The 12227-nt window shown below is 43.0% G+C and overlaps 1 protein-coding gene across 9 annotated transcripts in view; it reads right to left on the bottom strand.

Moving 5' to 3' along the window:
* The window catches only part of SCN8A (sodium voltage-gated channel alpha subunit 8), a 164158-nt gene extending 152476 nt beyond the window's left edge, over positions 1–11682 (bottom strand). For 7 of the 9 annotated variants that reach the window (XM_088799442.1, XM_088799446.1, XM_088799454.1 and 4 more), the window contains exon 1: positions 11231–11389. The gene's annotated coding sequence lies outside the window, so the exon portion shown is untranslated. Of the gene's footprint in view, positions 1–8949; positions 8968–11230; positions 11390–11539 lie in introns of those variants that run through there. The other 2 variants (XM_088799440.1, XM_088799441.1) reach the window with 2 other exon arrangements.
* Positions 11683–12227: the final 545 nt, after the last annotated feature.

Below are 12227 nucleotides of genomic sequence, written 5' to 3'. Positions count from 1 at the left end.
CAAATGTTTAGTTCTATTGAACTTGTTCTTGTGAAGGAAAAGAGTACCCTATTTGGTTATAGCGTTCTAATAGGAATAAGTTTCCAAATAGGAAAAAGAACCCTGCTTGTCCCAGGGGCACTGTGTATTGGCCCAAAACCACAACCAGACTGCAGGTGTTCTGATGCCTAAATTGTGACCATAAAATCATCACATACCCTCTTACCCAAAATGTAGACCAGCACCTACCTATACTGTGAACTCTATAGATCCACACTGGATTTTTACAATATCCTCAAAAGTCAGCGTTCAGTACCCACAAATAAGAGCTCTTACTAGGCCCTGTGATTAAACCACAGGAGGAAAAAACAGCTGGAAAGGCCTTGACAACTCAACATCTACAAACAGAAGCAGCGCCTATAAGGAGCTGATGGTTCTGGAATCCTGGCTAGAAAAGTGACACTGCTTTCTGGGATGATTTTTTTTTTTCCTAGAGATTTTGCAACAGGTTGCACTGAGTGAAAAATGCATTACCCTTTAAACAAACAAACAAACAAACAAACCAAAAAGAGGAACTTCTTCTAAGGCTAAGGCGGCTCCAGAGCGGAGCCCAACGGAGCAGGGCAGGAAGTCCCAGTGTCCTGATGACCGCGACGCCTTACCACTGGAAACAGGAAGGCGGTCTGCTGAGGAGGGGGTGGCGAAAGGCATGGCAACTCCTACACTCATAAGGGACAACATAAACCAAAGACTTCCTGATGGTCAGAAAGGAGCCTGCGGCTTGGAACAAAGCACATCAGCCCCCAAGGGTCAGGCTGGATATAATCGAATTAAAGATGGAAACACTCAAATCTAATAAATAACAAGTCTTTAATACCCACTCAGTACACAAAATGGACTTATTTTCTTTGACCTATAAAGCTTTTGAGCGATTTTGAATGCCAAGAGTCTACATTAAGATCCTATAATAAAACAAGTCTTACCTCCTTCAACACTTATGTCTGAAGTTTCCAGTATGAGTCAGAAAAAAGAAAAAAAAGCCTTGTGAGGCAAGTGAAATATCCACATATCATTCCGTTTCCCCTCTACATTTAATCACTCAACCTGTGCCTTTCTTGAGTCTTACATCCACCCTTTCTAGAGACAAGAAGAAATACTACAAAAAGGCAAGTAAAAAACTACAAATCTATGAATATTACTTGCACTAGAACACCTAGATTAATAAAACAGATGGCCGTCATTCAGTGAAGTGGTCTTTATGGACTTTCCTCGTCCCAAGCTACCTTAAAAATGCCTTCCCAAGGGGCTGCTGTTGAACTGTTCTTAATCACTCTTACTTTGAGCATTCAAACTAGGAAGCAGGTGCAAGCTTACAGTGTGACTGCGCAGAGAACCTCCTAATGGCATTACTGTAAGGACGCTTTGCATCCCTAAATAGAGTGATCAATTCACTAACATCCTGTACATGAACTCTGCCTGCTCTACTGGTTCCACACAAGCCATGGGAACTTCTGCCAGATGAGTGCAAGCTGTGGCAAATGTTAATGGAATTTGCAAGAACTTGGGAACTTCAGTGGCAAGAAGGAAAATTATACTAACAAATTAAATGAAAATTTGTATTGCGTTAAATTAAATTGCTTTTCTCTAGGTACATTCTGTTATTTTGTATGTATATATTCTGATGTTCCAATCACCCTGTTTTTTGGTTTTTTTCTTATTCAATGATCTTTACTGACTACAAAAGGCTGGAACAGAACCCAAACTCCCTGAGCTCAGCCTTTGCTCCAAATGACCACTGCATACTGAAGTCGCACATTACAGCCCACTGGCCACTGTCACGTACCCAGATTCCCCGAGGAAGTTTATGCAAGTCAAGCCTGACGTTTGGTTTCCACAGCCCAAGATTCAGCACCTAAGTAGAAAGCAACAATACTGGCTGATAAGGCTTAACTGTTTCCCTCTGCTTTCATCTATTAGAACCCGCTCATTTGCTACCTTTAATTCAGCCTGCAATTTCAAATACTATGGCTCTCACGGAGCACACGGAATGTAAGCAAATGATCAAAGAAAGAAAGCCACTGAGTTTCAGCGAGGACGAAACAGTCACCCACCAGGTCCACGAAAAGGAGCATAATTCTTGTTTCTTTATGCACCAAACTGAAGGTTAGTTGAGACTATCAAGAAAAAGGATGAGTTAAGTGTCCATAAATGGACAGAACGAAAGGCTCCAAAATAAGGACAGAGACGTACAAAGATGAAGCAGTCTTTATCAGTGAGAGAGCCCCGAGAATAAACACAGAAGTTGGAAGATTTCGGTTTTCCTTAAAGAAATCATGTCAGAAGCTCAAGGGGGAAAACCCCTCTGCAGAGAAAGGATTAAAAATCAGAAATAAAGACAGCTTGCTAACCAAGACACTCTGGACTAGACTACCAACACGTATTACTGATTTTCTCACTAGAAGGTTCTGTCTCTAAACTTTAAGACAGCAAAACCATCTTTACTCCTCCTCCCTTCCCCCCCATGTAGTCATTCACCAAGTCCTTCCGAGTCTTCCTATAAACTATTTCTTACGTTAGAAAAGTGCTACTGAAAGACATACATCCACGTGACACACAGATACAAAATTCTCTGATTTCTCCTTCCTCCCCATCTTCATCACTACTATCCTACTCCAAGCCTTCATCACCCCCCAGCTGGGCCAAGTCAAAGAGCCGATTCGCTGGACATCTATTCCTGGTTCTAGTCCATGGCTCACACTGTCCCACCCAACCATTTTGTACGGCCCAGCTCCAATCATCCTTCTTCCATCAACCTGTCTGATCATACCAGCTTGAAGCTCTCACCTTTCTAAAAAAAAAAAAATCAATTTACTTATTCCCTACACTTATGTGGCAATTAAACCCTTTTCAATTTTCAATTCTTATCATGAACCATGATGAAAACCTCTTCTTAGGAAACATTTTATGTTTAAAATTTCTTTCACCAAATAAATATGGTCCTAGAACATAAGGTCTATCTTTTCTGTATCTCTCAATACCTGTCATAATGCCTCACCCTTAGTTGCTACTCACTAAGTATTTGTTCATTGGTGTGGTCAGGAGAGGTGATTTACAGTTCCCCACAGAAGGGAATGGCTGTACGTGTGTACTGAGACCAATGGTTCTTACGGCTATCACTTCCTCTCTACTTTTATTTTTCATAGATAATTCTCAAATGGAAACCCTGAAAAGCAATGTACTTAGAAAAGGGCTGCTTTGGCCCAAACTAACTTTACTTTAAATAAGCCAAGAAATAAGAATATAAATTTCACTAAGAAAAAGAAAACATAGAGGATTATCTGTATCAAAAGGGAAGGGGGGGAATTAACTGATCTAAGATGATCTAGGACTTCAAATCCTCAAACTGTTTTAACCATCTTCCTCAAAAGACAGCAGAAATAACTGCATCTGGGGTAAGGGGAGAGAAGGTACACAGGTGCATACACACATGTAGAAAAGGATACAAGACAAATTGGTTACAGTCGCTGCCTTTATGAAGTACACACTGATGACTGGAAGACAGTATAAGACGACTACTTAACTTTGAACCTTCTGATTTTGAACCCTGTGCCACTGTTTACTACTCAAACAAATACATGTAAAAGACATACTTGATGACATAGAATGGAAGAGATACCTTCAACAGTGCCTTTGGAGAAAATGTTTTTATATATAATGACTTAAAATCCTACAAAGGGGGGCAGGGAAATAAAAACAAATTTTAAGAATGTTACTATTAATAATACTTTTTGCCATAAAGCAAGAAAATATTCTCCAGCTTTTCCAATGCAGAGGTCAGATAAAGAAAGCAATTTGCAGCAACGTTCTAGCAGAGCTAAGGGTAAATTAACATTTGAAAAACAAAACACCTTCCCCTCAAGTTCCATGCTTATCCAGAAGACCGGGATCACTCTCGTTGAGTATTACACAGAGACAGATATACTCAAAAGGAATCTGTGGAGGGGAGAGAATTCCTTCTCTTAAAATATGAATAGTAAAAAAATAAATAAATAAATAAATAAATAAATAAATAAATAAATAAATAAATAAATAAAAATATGAATAGTTCCCCAAGTTCACATCCAAATTCCCTTGTACATTTTCACTGCAGTCCTTTCTTTCTCACTCCACTCTGATGATTCCTCACACTCCCAATACTTTCTTCCTTATCATAATACGAATCTGTTACAAGTCTTTTTTTCAAGGCATCTTTCCTAGAAACAAGACATTTCTCCCCTTTAGCCTTCACCAAAATCTTAGGAAATCCAACTGAGAATTCTGTAGTAAATGAGATTTCTGGGTATTCTGAGAAAGCTCTACCAGTAGTTTTGCAACCTGCTCAGTCTTTCTCTGCAATTTAATAATAATGTATCAATTTACTTTTATTTAAAAGCATTTTATTTGGCTTCTTATTAAGACAAAAAGACACTAGTGAATGTGAATCGAAAGCCTGTTGCATTATCTTTAATTGAAGAAGAATTCCTCCTGAAACAAGAAACTAACCATGTAATAAATTAAGCTCTACTCATTTATAGGGCTGTCTGTCACTCAGTAAAATGAAGGGAAAAAGCAATTTCACATGCTTCCTGTGAACATTAAGCTTCTGAAGGCTCAGCCTTCAATTGTCTATACTAATAGATATTAAAATAAGGAGAGAATAAGAATCGATGAAAAATAAATTACTTTTTCATTGATAAAGTAGTTGTGATCTCTTCCTTTATCAATCACTACCGAAAAATTTAAAATAACATTTTAATTTTGACTTTTTCTCCCTTCCCAAGTTTACTCTGGTGGAAATACTAGTGATCAAATTAAATATCCAAAACAGAGAAAAGGGGAAGAAAATAAATGACCGATATAATTCACAGCCTAGATAATCCATTCCTGGATAAATAAGCATTCACTATATTTCTCTAATGTTCTTGCTCCCCAGTAACCCAAAAGATTTTACAGCATGAAAACCGCACTGATTAATTGAACAGGAAAGAAGCCTGTTAATATGTCTCCTGAGGGATCTCAGTGCTTTTTATTTCCAGATCCTGGGACAAGCCCAATGAACACAGGACGCTTCTCCCCACCACCAGTAGTGCATGTAAAAGGGCTCCAACCCTTTCCAGCTAACACTTTAGTCATCCTAACCCAATGGACTACTTCCAGGAACACAACTTCAGTCCCAAATGAAGAGAACCTCTTAGACCCGCAGGCTCCTCTTTTTCAATTCCTCTCTCATCCATCGGACACATCTACACATACCTGAGGGAAATCTTAGCCATCCTCCTTCACCTTTGCTCCTCTAGCCCAGGAGCCTCCCAGAACCTTTTCTGCTCCAATGTGCATACCCCTCTCAGCACCAATCCCCAGGATATTGTTCTTCTCCAAGTCCTACTCCACTGTCAGCCTTGCACAGTCAAAAAAGTCCAGGCAGGAGTGCTCACAACTCCCCTGGGGCCCTGGTTATAACTTATGTTGGCAATGTGAGAGCATTTACCAGTAGCCAAGTGTATACATTTATGTGCAAGAGATAAGAAAAAAGACAGGCCGACACCAAGGCATGAAGACCTTCTAAAGAGTAGCGAGGTCAGCTACAGAAATAAAATGAGTATGTTACTTTAATGCCTCCTATTTTCATCCACGTTGTATTTGTCGATACATTTTCTATTCATTTCCCCTCATCGTTCCTGCTTCCGAAATGCTCTCCTTCAAAGGTACTTTTGCCCTCCCTCTGCCTATCCCAGAATCTTTCACTATGCCCACTCACTAAGATATGTTTAGCTACCTAGGATAACGATAATTTCTTAAAATACAGCCAAAATTGTTCACATTACTTGGTTATATGAACATCAGAATATAATACCACTTAAGACAAAAAAATCTTTAAGCATGAGTCAGCCCTCCTGGATAGCTGTCTCCACTCTACCACTTACTGGTCCTGCAGCCCTGGACAAGTCACGTAAGCACTAGGATAGTTACTCAGTATCCTCAGCTATAAAATGGGTCGAACAATATTTGTCTTACCTAACTCAAACTGTCAACTGATAGAAAGATTTTTAAAGTTTTTATAAACAGACAAACAGAGTAATAATTAACAAAGGTAGATGATCAGTCATGAGACCCACTCAAATAAAGCAGTTCAAAGATTACCGTATATAATGGGAGAACCTAGAATGGTGCTGAGGAACTCCAAACTTGTATCATCACTCACCAAATTAAAATATCCAGCTCAAGAAGAATAAAGAAGAGCCTCAGCCTCTGGGCCCATTCCACCTTCAGCTCCCAGGCTGTAGCTAAAAGCAGCCCAGTTGCCTGCCAATTGTTGAGTGCCAAAGCTCTCCTTTTTGGTAGGGTCCTATTCTAGAATAGTTTGGGAATGAATGAGGAAAGTTACTCTGGTAACTGTATTTGCACTTGGTGGTTTTGATCAGCACTGCAACTGTACAGTAACACTTTTCTCTATTTAGACGATAAATGTCCGCCGTCCTCAGGCTCCCTGTGATTCTATCCTCCATATCAGACCGAAGATAAAGCAAGCATCTGCTTTTCAGACTACTGAAATTTAATATAGAACATACATACTATATCAAATACACATATAAATACACACTGAGCTGCTAAATCCCCAGAGGGAAAGGAGCTAATATATACTGAGCTCTTTGTGTCAGAAACCATAAGGAAACAGAGATTTCATTTAATCCCCACAAACACCCTGCCACGTAGGTATTATTATTCTTACTTTTATAGATGAGAACACTGAAGCAAGACAGATTAAATAACTTGCCCAAGGTCACAAAGCTAATTAGTAGCAGAGTTAAGACTTACACTTGGTTTTGCCTAACTCCAAAGCCCACACTGCTTCTGGCATTTTCTTCTCAATGGTACAACTATGGCAAACTTCTTGGGTCTTCATTTCACCTTAATTCCTGACATAGAACTGAACTGCGTGTCCTGGTTGCGCTTTTATAACTTCAAAAAGGGACAAAGAAAAATTTCCCAGAAGATTTCTCTGTCTTTTCCTGCATTTATTTCCCACTCCTACACAAACTATTGTTTTTTAGGCTGAATCACTAGGCTAAATCTAATAGTTTACACAACATTTCAGCAATTAATATACCTAAAGGGTGAAAGTTCTTTTTCCTTCCTTTAACACTTCAATAGTTGTAATTTTTGAGCATGGTATCATCTTCTTAGCTGGTTCTTGCCATTTAAAGAGTGGTAGTGCCTAGTACAATGCCTCATACCAGTAATAGGTGCAGAGGGAAAATATTTGTTGATTCACTGATTGAGAAAGGTTTCTTTATTCCTCTAGTTAACCTGCTATATTTAAATCAAGACATTTTATAGGAGAAGTCCAATTGTAAGAATGAATTCTTTCACATTAAACATAATTTTTTGGAAAATTTAAAAATGATTCATAAAAAAAGGTAAACTGAAATGTAACAATCTAGTGTTTCAGTCTGTAAATGACTAATAACTAATTGAATATGAACTTAAGAGTTTAAAAGGCTAGGTTTAAAAATACTGTTACTCTTAAAGTAAACCAACAAATGAAACAGAAACAAATTCATAGATAGAGAACAAACTGATGGTTGCCAGATGGGAGGGGGGTTGGGAAGCTGGGTGAAAAAGATGAAAGGATTAAGTACAAATTGACAGTTATAAAATAGTCACAGAGATGTAAAGTACAGCATAGGGAATATAGTCAATAATATTGTAATACCTATGTATGGTGTCAGGTAAGTACCAAAGTTATCGGGGGGATCACTTTGTAAGTTATATAAATGTCCAATCACTATGTTGTACACCTGAAACTAATATAATGTTGTTTTTTAACTATAATTGATACAAAACACAGAAAACTGTTTTGCTTAGGGTGGTAAGACTGACTTTTTTCATTTCTTATACACATTAAAATTTTTTTGCACTAAGTATGTTATTTTTATAATTATGGCAACTGACCTCACTCTGCATAAACCATGTATTTTTAACATTTTTTATACCGTGTGTGTTTATTTTCTCAGACATAATCCATAGGAATTAAGTATTCATTAATTCATGCATGTGTCTCTGGAACAACTTATTACATAATATCACACATAAAAGACAATTTTTTTTCCCATTCATGGAATGTTTTTCTTGATTTAGGTGGATATGTGCCTGTGTATTCTTTTCAAGCAGGTGCAGGTTTCTTGTATACTCTCCCTAGAACACTGATTGTCACTTTTTTTCTTTGTAACAAGCATAAGTATGGCATTTGCCCCTGATATAGCCCCAGCTTGTCTTTTACCTTTATGTATATTACCTTTTCAATGATGTTAAAATACTTCAATCACAGTGAAATCCAAATGGAAGGACCCATTTATGTGGTAGTAAGTCCCCTACCAATGGAAGTATTTAAAGCAGAAATCTCCTATAAGGGGATTCTGTGCTGGGTGGGAGGTTGTACAAGTTGAATTTTATGTCCCCATCCTATTCTAGGATTTTAAAATAATGTTTTTGACAAGTCTACGTTAGGGATACAATGGAATGCATACAGACCTCTGCTGGGTTGAGTCCTCTTCGCCAGCCTACTGTTTAAATCAACCCAGAAAAGATGCCCTTCTGGTCCAGCTTAATTTAGCGAGCTTTCTGATTACTCCATGTGGAGACCAATTCCCACAATATTAAGAATTTCTTCTATCTGAAATCATCAAAATGTGCTGAAATAATGCAGTCAGCAAAATGTCACTGTCTAACTTACATATGGATCTGCTGCAGCCTGTAAAACACTGTCTCCATGAGGGACACCCAAAATGAAGAATTATGTGGGAGTGCTAAAATATGATAACTAGGCCTGCAACCTCAAGTATAAACCCAGCTGCGCACGCACACACACATCTATAGGAAAACCTGCTCATAATAAAAGCAAAGAAAAACCCAAATCATGTGTGCACTTACTTCACCACAGGGCGGGTCAGGGAACTGTCCTTTCAGCACCACAGCAAGAAACCCTGGGGCACATCTGAACACAGGCAACCAAAGCTGGCTGGTGAGAAAAATTTGTTAAAGCGCCTACAAAGAAAGCACCAAACAACTGTATGGTTGTTTGTTTTTAAGTATGCTATATTCCAATGCATAATTCTTTATTAATTTAAAATAAAAATCCTTCAAATATTTTGAAAAAAGTTGACAAAACCCTAAATGAAAACCAAAGGTATTATTAAGTCAGTCTCTCAAACTCAACCAAAGGAACCAATAACGGGCATGGAACATCAATAATTGCTTTGCAATGCCCACCACCAACCCTACTAAGAAACACAACACATTTACACATACCCATAATCAGATGTTCAGAGAACATGGAACATGCTTGCTGTCCTTTCCAGGTAGAGCCTCAATTTCTAGGACAGAGAATGCTTGCTGAATACCAAACCATCACTTCTACCCCCCTTCCAAGCAATCAAATTATCTTTCAGGGAGAACTGAAGGCCTTATGGGTCATGAGTTCCAAAGAAAAAACGCTGCAGTATTTCAAGAACCAGGTTACAGGCAATGTGCTACAAAGCTTTCAGCATTTTAAGTCTGATTCCCCCGAGATTCCTACCAGGATGGTACTGGGTGGTAATGTTACCCAGCCATTTGCATTACACATCAAAAAAAAATTTTTTTAGGAAAGAAAAATGTCCCTCCACCCCCAAACATCTTCTAATGCACGTGGAGAAAAGAGAGAAGTACAGAGAGATTGTGAAACAGCGAAAACCTACCACATCCGAAATCTCCCTTGGAAAAGCTAAAACATACCCCAGCCCTAACACAAGGTTACGTCTCTAAAGGCTCTCCAGGTTCAAACTTGAGAAAACAGTTATAAAATGCACTGCTCCCCCTTTGCCCTCAAAGTCCTCACCCACACTTCCTGATGCCATCCCTGCTTCTCTAGTGCCCACTGTGCATTAATAGCTGTTTTCCCTGTAGGTAGAGCTTGCTCCATACTAATTATTTCTCCCTCCCCCTGAATTAGCCAGATGCAAGGCAAAGTTTCTTTTTTATCCCAACAAATGACAACCTTTTATTACGAACACTGATTCCGAATCTTGGAATCTCCGGGTATAAAATGTATTCCCCATGTTTCAAAAACTGCAGTGTAAGTGAGGAAGAGGGCACAGGGTGGAGTAGTTGGAAGGAATGCACGGTTTGAAGAATCATATTTATCAGGCTGAAAAATGATTCCCACTCCACCCCACCTCGAAGCCGGGGCCCCTGAAGGGGTCTGAAAGCTCTGGCTAACCCCTGGAAAGTTAACTGCCAAGTCTCCACCGATGGTTGCTGCTGGCATGGAGGGGATGGAGCTGAGCTCTCAGCGAAAATGCAGAGGCTCTGCGGTCCCCCAAGTACCAAGAGAGAACTAGAGAGGAGGGGTCCCAGCCTGTGGAGCTGGGCAGTCCCGTAAGCCCCACGCTAACAAGAAGTCCAGGGTGGTGGGGGAGGGAAGGGAGAGAGGAGAACAGGAACAAGCTCTGCATCGGGTGGCGTAGGGGTGGGGGTGGGGGAAGGGGATATTCTGAAAGTGATGTACTCCCTAATGCAGGGATCTTAGCCTGCCCAGGAAGGTCCCGGGGGCCCCCAACACAGCCCCAGAGCACCCTGTCGGGAGGGGGGAGCGGACGCATCCGAGTAAAGGACAGGGGGAGTCCTGGCTGCCCTGAGAACCCAGGAACCCCTTGCTTCTGCAGTTGGTAACAACCTGGAGCCGGATGGGGGAGAAGGATGCAGTAAGGCAGGGGGGAGGGGTTCTACCTGAGGGGCTGCTGTGGGAAGATCCCGACAGCGCTGCCCTTCCCAGCACAAGCCGGCGAGGGGCTGCGACTCTGCCAGAGCCCTGGGAGACAGGGAGTGAGTGGGGGTGCCGCACTCACTATGAAAGGGGCGCCGAGGGCAGGCCAGTGTCCCCAATGCAGCCAAGAGACGAGGAGAGCGAGGGTGTGTGGGGGTGGGGGCCGGTGGTCCTCAGTTCTCCTAAGGGACCCCCGATAAACACGGGGGAAAGATGCAAGACTTCCAAACACCTGTCCAAAACAGGGAAGGCAGAAACCCTGTTCCATGGCTCCTGGAGCTCCGCCGCGCACTCTGCGGCAAAGCCCCTGACTAGAGATGGGCGAGCCCCGCTCCAGGGTCCCGAGGAGAGAGGGGGAACCCGGCGGGCGAGGAGCGGCACCCGGACGGGGGCTCTGGGGCGACTTACGGCAGCGGCGGTGAGACAGGCAGCGGCGGCCCTAGCGCGGGGCCCGGGAGGCGCGGCCGGACTGCAGAGGCGCCGAGGCTGCAGCGGGCGGGACTGCGGTGGGCGCCATCTTGGAGCGCTCCCCGCGCCCGCCCCCCGCGCCGCCCGAGTCCTTGCATAATTGATGACTCGCGCCCGCGGCGCGCCGCCGCGCGCGCCCCCGCGGCCGGACCCCCGCCCGCCCCGCCCCCGCGCCGACCCCCGGCGCGTGCCCTCCGCACGCCCCCGGACCCTGCGCGCGCCGCCCCTGCCCGCCAGCGGCCCACCTACCCCTGCAGGGCGCGCCCGCTCGCCCGCAGCGCACCGCGCCGCCCGCCCTCCCGCTCTCTCGCTGGCTCTCCGGCCGGCGTCCCCGCGCCGCCCGGACCGGATCCGGGGCGGGAGATCAGGGCTCCGGCAGGGGGCGCCGCGCCGGAGCGCCTCGCGAGCGTCCCCGGGCCCGCCTCCCCGACGCCCCCGCGGAGCCGCACGGGAGGGGCCCGGAGCTGAGCTCCGGGGCGCGGGACGCGGGGCTCCACCGGCTGCCCGCGAGCAGCTGGACGTTGACACCCAAAAGGTGCTATGTTGACTCGAGTGCCCGGTGGCCTTTGTAAATGCCAAGAATTACCTTTCTCCTGAACGGCCGTCGCAGAAGGAGATGCCAGATAATATTGCCAGGCTCAGTTGTTGGAATTTCTGACATATATAAACACAAAAAACTCAATTTACATGATCTTTGGCCGACTGAAAAAAAACACTCGGAAGTCTGTCAACAGCAGTTGGAGTCTTGTGATTCAGTGGTATGAGGAGTAGGGAGACCCTGCTTCCTTGACAGCCCACGTCCGAAACTATAAAGATCACCTTAATGTTTTTGAACCTTAGTTTGTCCATCTGTAAAGTAGGCACGAGCATCTGAACTGCTTATTCCACACTCTCTTAGGAGGATCTAAATAATGAATGTGAGAACTTTCAGCATTTT

Source organism: Rhinolophus sinicus, chromosome 1, assembly GCF_057876585.1.
Source record: "Rhinolophus sinicus isolate RSI-liver-muscle chromosome 1, RSI-T2T, whole genome shotgun sequence".
Taxonomy (NCBI): domain Eukaryota; kingdom Metazoa; phylum Chordata; class Mammalia; order Chiroptera; family Rhinolophidae; genus Rhinolophus; species Rhinolophus sinicus.
The sequence above is the reverse complement of the archived record's forward strand: the minus strand, read 5'-3'. Positions and strand labels throughout refer to the sequence as shown.